This window comes from Egretta garzetta, unplaced genomic scaffold (genome assembly GCF_000687185.1).
Source record: "Egretta garzetta isolate BGI_Z169 unplaced genomic scaffold, ASM68718v1 scaffold260, whole genome shotgun sequence".
Lineage (NCBI taxonomy): Eukaryota > Metazoa > Chordata > Aves > Pelecaniformes > Ardeidae > Egretta > Egretta garzetta.
Window position 1 is genome coordinate 2621871 of NW_009258662.1, and position 6673 is coordinate 2628543.

The 6673-nt window shown below is 40.6% G+C and overlaps 1 protein-coding gene across 15 annotated transcripts in view; it reads left to right on the top strand.

Moving 5' to 3' along the window:
- Positions 1–6673, top strand: part of LOC118453339 — a 122745-nt gene that overhangs the window by 43673 nt on the left and 72399 nt on the right. For 6 of the 15 annotated variants that reach the window (XR_004843261.1, XR_004843262.1, XM_035903853.1 and 3 more), the window contains exon 4: positions 6420–6491. The exons of the other annotated variants lie outside the window; for them this stretch is intronic. The gene's annotated coding sequence lies outside the window, so the exon portion shown is untranslated. The remainder of the gene's footprint in view (positions 1–6419; positions 6492–6673) is intronic. 15 annotated transcript variants of the gene reach the window in all.

The following is a 6673-nucleotide window of genomic DNA, read 5'->3' on the forward strand; positions in this document are numbered from 1 at the left end:
AAAGGGTTGTCAGGCTCTGGAATGGGCTGCCCAGGGAGGTGGTAGAGTCCCCATCCCTGGAGGTATTTAAAAGAAGGGTAGATGAGGTGGTTAGGGACAGGGTTTAGTGGAGGGATGGCAGGGTTAGGTTAAAGGTTGGACTCAATGATCTCAAAGTGATTCTGTGATTCCGGCTGCAGTATCTTGCTGTGCCTTTCTCTCCAAGGATTGCAGGGTTGTTTGTCATTTGTCATATTCACAAAAGACCTATAAAACCAAGGTCTCATACTCATCTTCTCCTTAAAAATGGAGACCTTTGACCTAGTGTCATGAAGTCTGTATTCCAGCCAGACCGACTGTTTTCCGAGGTCTTCCTTTGAATGCTTGCCAGTACTTTGGCATCTTCACAGTGTGGATATCAGAACTGGACATGAAGTTCTAGCTTAGCATTTAGCATGTTTTGTTTCATAAACACTGGAAGATGATGTCATCAGCCAAGCCCTTAATACGGCTTTGCCATGCACTGGCAGTCCATACCAGGGTGATTCAGTACAATTGTTTCGGAGCCCTTTTCTGGGTAGAAAGTGCCAAGTCACGGAGGAGTAGCCTGTGTTTCTCCTTCCAACATGGGTGATTTTGATTTGTTAGGATTAAAACTGGTTGTTGTCTTCAGCCACTATGGAGTGTTATTATGTTCTCTGCCAATACTTCAGTTATATGCAAACTTACTCTCGAGTATTTTTATTATCTAGATTGTTTATAAAGTTACCAGGGCCCAATCCCATATCTGTTGTTCCTTCACGTCACCCGTGCTGTAATAGGAAAGCCTGCCATCCACTTGCTTTGCGTAAGAAAGCAGTTACCAGCTCTGGAAAAGATGAGGGGACTTTGGTATCCCAGGTGGTTATTATTACGGATGGAATGAATCATTTTCGTGTGGACTTCTAACGTGTGGGTGAGTGAATCACCAGGTGTTGAACAGATTATTCTTTTCAATGGGACATGCACAAGGTAATGTTTTCTCACGACACAACTTGGACCTGTTTAAAAGAAAATATTATGGAGGCTGAAATACAGTGACATCGTGTACCTTTGAACATGTTACCTTGGGAGATGATCCACGAAACAGCCCACTGCTGCTTTTCATAGTTCTTGGTATGTGTGAGGGGTAGTGACCTCTAAAGTATTGGTAAGAGTAGATGATTTGGGGCAGAGAAACACAAAAAGTTGACCAACAGTTGCATAATTATTGAGCCGCATTTCACTTTCTCCTGTACTCATGTTATAAAACAATTGTAGGTAGGTTATGTTGGTCTCCCAAGTAACAAGTAAAAGGATGAGGGGAAATGGCCTCAAGTTGCACCAGGGCAGGTTTAGGTTGGAGATTAGGAAAAATTTCTTCCCCGAAAGGGTTGCCAAGCACTGGAAGCGGCTGCCCAGGGAAGGGGTTGAGTCCCCATCCCTGGAGGGATTTCAAGGCTGGGCAGACGAGGTGCTTAGGGACAGGGTTTAGTGGTGGGATGGCAGGGTTAGGGTAATGGTTGGACTCAATCTTAAGGGTCTTTTCCAACCTAAATGATTCTGTGATTCTATGAAAATTTGCACACCATATGATGGCGTGATGATCCAACATGTAACAGGAGCACATGAACCCATAAAACGTAACTGCCTGCATTTGTCTTCGTCTGATGAAGGGCTGTGCCTGATGTCCGTTTAGGTAGTAAAAGCAGATTAAATTTTGTGGATTGTCTCAATGTGGTAGGGTTTTATGTTTTGGTGGTTTTTTTTCCTCTTTTTCCAGTCCACCGCCAAGTTCCACCATCCAGAATTATGCTTAGTGTTGGGTTTGGCCGAAATCTGAAAACTACAGAGCAAAACCCTTTTGCTGTTATTTCTGGTTTGGGATAGGAAATGAAATACGAAATTTAGGCATGAGTAGATAGGGTTGAGAACTTCAGTCAAAACTCTCCACGGGTTTACATGAAAAACTGGTGATCCTTTCCTAGAACTTCAGTTAAGGTTTAATTTTGTAATAATACTGTGAACTCAGGTAGTTTTCTTTATAGGTTTTGTTATAAAGCATTTCTCAGTAGGAGTTGTTTAAAGGGTTTTGAAGATATCAAAATTATTATAGAGAGCCTGGACAAAACAATTTTCTGAGCAGTACAAGTTTTTATTTTACTCAGGGCTACAGGCTGGAAATACATCTTTTGGACACCAAAGTAAATTTGAAGGGAGATGAATTCATTCATTGCAAATGAAGGTGCAGATGCTTTTAGAATCTGACCAAATGTCCGTAAGTAAAAGCATCTTCTTCATCCTTACAGACTTCCGAATATGGATTTCATAGAGTGGAAGGGTTGAACACCAGAAGTGCAATAATAATAAAAAAACCCAACACCACCCCCTCTCTTCACACCCACCCCTTCCCAGCTGTCTAGCTCAGTAAATTTCACACCATGGTTGCAAGGCCAGAATGATTACGAATTAGGGTTAGCACAAAAACTAGCTATTTGAAAATTTTGTGGCATTTTACTGTAATGTAGAGGCCGGAATTTCTCAAAAAAACAAATCTGAAAAATGCACGAAGGCAGGGAGGTCGCGCTTGCAAAACCCAACTCACTGCAACAGAAAATGGGATTTCTTAACCTTGTCTTTCAAACAACCAGGGTTGTGCATGACCCCCTTGCACTTTGCCATTTCGGTTGTCATCTGTTATGCTCTCCTTCATGCTAAGATCCCTTTCTGCCTGATATTCCCTAGGTTGCAGCGTGTTAAAACTCTTCCATGTAATCAACATTTTTGACTAGTGGATTAATTTTTGACCTTTCTGAGTGTCCTTGGGCAAGGCCCCAGGTGGTCATGACCAAATTCACAGGAGATGCAGAATATGGTAATAAAATTTTTTTTTTTTTTTTTTTTTTTTTTAAAAACCTTCTGCTGTGCAGGGGCTTTCTGAGGGAATATCTTTATTGTGATGAAAGTAATACACCTAGTTTTCACTCTGATTTCTAGCTTCAACATAGATCACTTACTTAGTTACCCCAAGGCTTTTTAGCATTGTAGAGTAGCCATTAATGGAAATTTGTTACGATTGGGTGTGTATGCATGAAGGAAAGTGTGCATAAGCAAAAGGCTTGTCTTTTTTTTTTTTTTTTTTTTTAATGGTGTACTTTGTATGTACCGTTGTCCTCAGTCTAACTGAACGAGGTGCATGCACTTGGTCAGCTTTCGTGGTGAGCAGCTGGCTCTTAGATATGAATTTTCACCTGTATACCCAGTGATTACAGCTCTGCGTATGGATCAGGGCCTTTTCTTTAAGGATGGGAGGAGATGGGTGGCTCCCAAATATCCTTGGCAGGCAGGTAGTGTTGATTACAGGTTTTACAGGTAATTTGTGATAAAGATAGCAGTCCCAATTCCAGGTCCTTAGCGCTCTGGCTGGTGTCACCTTTGCTTGTATTTGCAACTTTCTTTTCATATGGAATATTTAATAATAGGTTTTTTTAAAGACTCTTGTTCTTTATGGCAATATTAAGCGGTATTGTATCAAAGAACAAATTCTTTAATTGCTGCGAAGGAGTATTTATAGAATAAGCTACATACCAGTCGCAGTCTCCCTGCTTGCTGCCCTGTTTTAAAGGAGGTGTGAGAGCTGTGAATGCATCCTTCAGGATTTCAGTAAAGCATTGATACTTCAGTTGTCTGTGCCAGAACACCTCAGTCAGTGTACATTAAGATTTAGTAACATCCCCTAGAGACGAGTTACATTTCCCCAAGAAACGCCAGATTGGAAATCAAAACCAGTGTACAGGCAGGAAAAAAAAAAAAATCCTGCTGATTGCCATCATAGATGTAACCATCTACCTTAATTTTCCCAAGGAAAGCGTAGTGATGTGGCTTTAATGGCTTTTCTTCTTCCCACTCCTTTTGGCGCAACATGTGCGTGCAGGATCGTGGGACAGGAAAACTGCTGTGTTCTGCACAGCACTTCCACTCGGGGATCTTTTATCCTGCTCTAATCGTGCTCAGTGTGGCAGCTACTACCGATAAGAACATACTGCACTCATGGTATTAAAGGAAAAAAAAAAAAAAAAACCCTACTAAAATTCAGCTTTTAATTTATTTGTCCTCTCATTTGGAGAGAACAGCTAATGTGATTTCATATAATAAAACCAACCATGTGAGAATCCACAGAGGTGATTTTCTAAATTTAAGATTTCCTTTGAATTTGTTTTTATCGCAAATAGATTGGATTACTATAGGCTGTGTCAGTGTGAGTCACTTGTAAGTGCCTGTTAATCCAATAAACCTGAGTGGTTTCTTACGGAAATACTATTTTCTGATTTCTATTTATATGATGGTCCTGGCCTTGTTGAATCCCCACTGACTTCACTGGAAATATCTCTTTGGAAAAAACTGGTATAATTTCATGTGGTAATGGACATTACAGCGAATCGGTAAAATGAAAAATAGCCCCAAGTAATTAGTAAACGTTTTAGAAGTTATTTGTGTCAACTTCATTACGTGTTTTATGGCGTTTTCGGCTGAGAATAAAAAATAATTGTCAGATGCTTTTATTTTGTTGTGGGTTGGTTTTTTTTTTTTAGTTTGTATGGAGGGTGGAACAGCATTATTAGGTCTTCACGCTGTCCTGCAAGTTTTAGAGGTCTGCTTTTGCCACTGCCCTGCTTTGTGGTGCTGGTTGCATCACTCTGTACCTTAATTTGCCACCCATACCATACTTGGTTCTACTGAAAACTAAAAATCATAGATTTTTTTTTTAAAAAAAAAAAAAAAAAAAAAGTAGCTGTATTAAAATTTTGACTTAAGCCTCTTTCTGTTTTATTTGTGCAGCAACCGGTATTCAGTGGCAGCAGAAAGCAAAAACTTTGCTATGGTTTGGAATTTTTGCCTGAAATGAGAAGCAAAAATCTGGAGAACAAATGTTTTTCTAGCCTGAGATACAGTGTACTTCTTTCTGCACCAGGAGTCTAAATGCTCTTAAAAGATGGCTGGTAACCTGGTCCTGTTTTGAAGGAGAAAGCAGAGAATATCACGATTTATATTATACATAGGGAATTCCTAGTGCTGGGGGGAGGGATACATTTACTGGAAATAGTTTGTCAAAATTCAGTGTTTGTAACACATGCAACACCACTGCTACTGTAAGGCACCACAGTTTTCATAATCATACATTTACACGCATGTACCAGGTTCCCAAATACCTTGTTCCTCTCGGTCTCCACTGTTGAATTCTGTTGTGCATGGTGTGAGGGATAGAACACTCAAAACCCCTGATTTTTTGATGTGTTCAGGCAGACTTTTGTAGATGTGGCCTGCCTACTTGATCCACATACCTGTAATGGCTGTTGAGCCTGGGTAGTAAATGCTGCCGAGGGGATTGGATCCTTAGATGAGGAATTACGGACCTTATGGTGTGATAGGTTCTGCTGATAAACGACCCATGGCATTTTGCAGAGGCTGTTCAAGACTGCGTGAGGTTGTGATTTTAGATCCGTTAGTGGTGGTAGTTTATTGGTAGCAACTCCAGATCTTAATTGGGATTTTTGGATAATTTTACCCGCTAAGCATATGACTTCTTGATCAGATACTCGAAGGAGGAAGAGGATACATGGACACCTGACGGTTAACAAAGCATCTAGAATAAAATCACAAGGGAAAAGGAAAAAGAAGTCGGAGAGCTGTGCATCATGTTCACGTGTTAAAAAAGTCATTTGAGAAGTAGAAACAGGGACACAATTCAAAACTAATGTAAAAGCATATCAGGTAGGGTTAATATAAAATCTAAGGTACAAAAAGATGGATAACTGACATTAATAGGTAACATGAAAAGGCCTTGTAAAAACGTTGGAAGTCAGAGGAAGTAGAAGGAAAATGCAGGCTGCCTCCTTACTAGTGTTGATGATAAATAAGAGATACCACACTGAATAACCGCTGAGCATAATTGTATTTAATCATGGGTCTTTTGAAGGAACCAAAAACCCCTTTGGACTTGCTGGGGGAATAATTTTGGTAATTAACAGCTCTCATTTGAAAATGCAGTGTATTGTGAGATTCCCCCACCCCCCCACCCCATCTGAGAGTACAGACTCCAGTATGTTTTACTTGAAAACAGGCAGGCTAACTGAGAGGGTCAGAGGCAAAATGTACTCGAAACATTGGTAGTTTAAAAAGCAAGAATTTACGAATGCTTAAATAAGTATACTTGAGTGTATTGCAGTGGATTGAACCAATTTAGGTAAGGCCAAATGGTTGCATCTGACACAAATGGGCTGTGCAGCAAAAAGATTGGTGTACGGGCAAACCTGGAGCAAAAGGTTGTGGTCTGAAACAAACCTGCTGTTGCCTAGATAAATCTGATTTCTAAAACGAGCTTTTATTTCATATAAAAGTTAAAATTAAGTTTTCTCTTCTAGTAGAAGCACAGAGAGAACTATTTCAAGAAGAACGATCCTAAACTAAGAAAGGAAGGGCATTGATCGCTCCAGGTACTGGCACACCGGAATTCATCTTGTTAAACTGGTAGCCCGGTCCCTGGCATGGTTTTAGCCTGTGCTCACCAGCACTTTTCCAGACAGTGCTTGAGCATCGTCTGGAGATGAGTGTGGTGTGGGGGCTGTTTCTGATGGATGGCTGGGGTACGGCTGCCCTGTTCTGGGGCTAGGAAAGC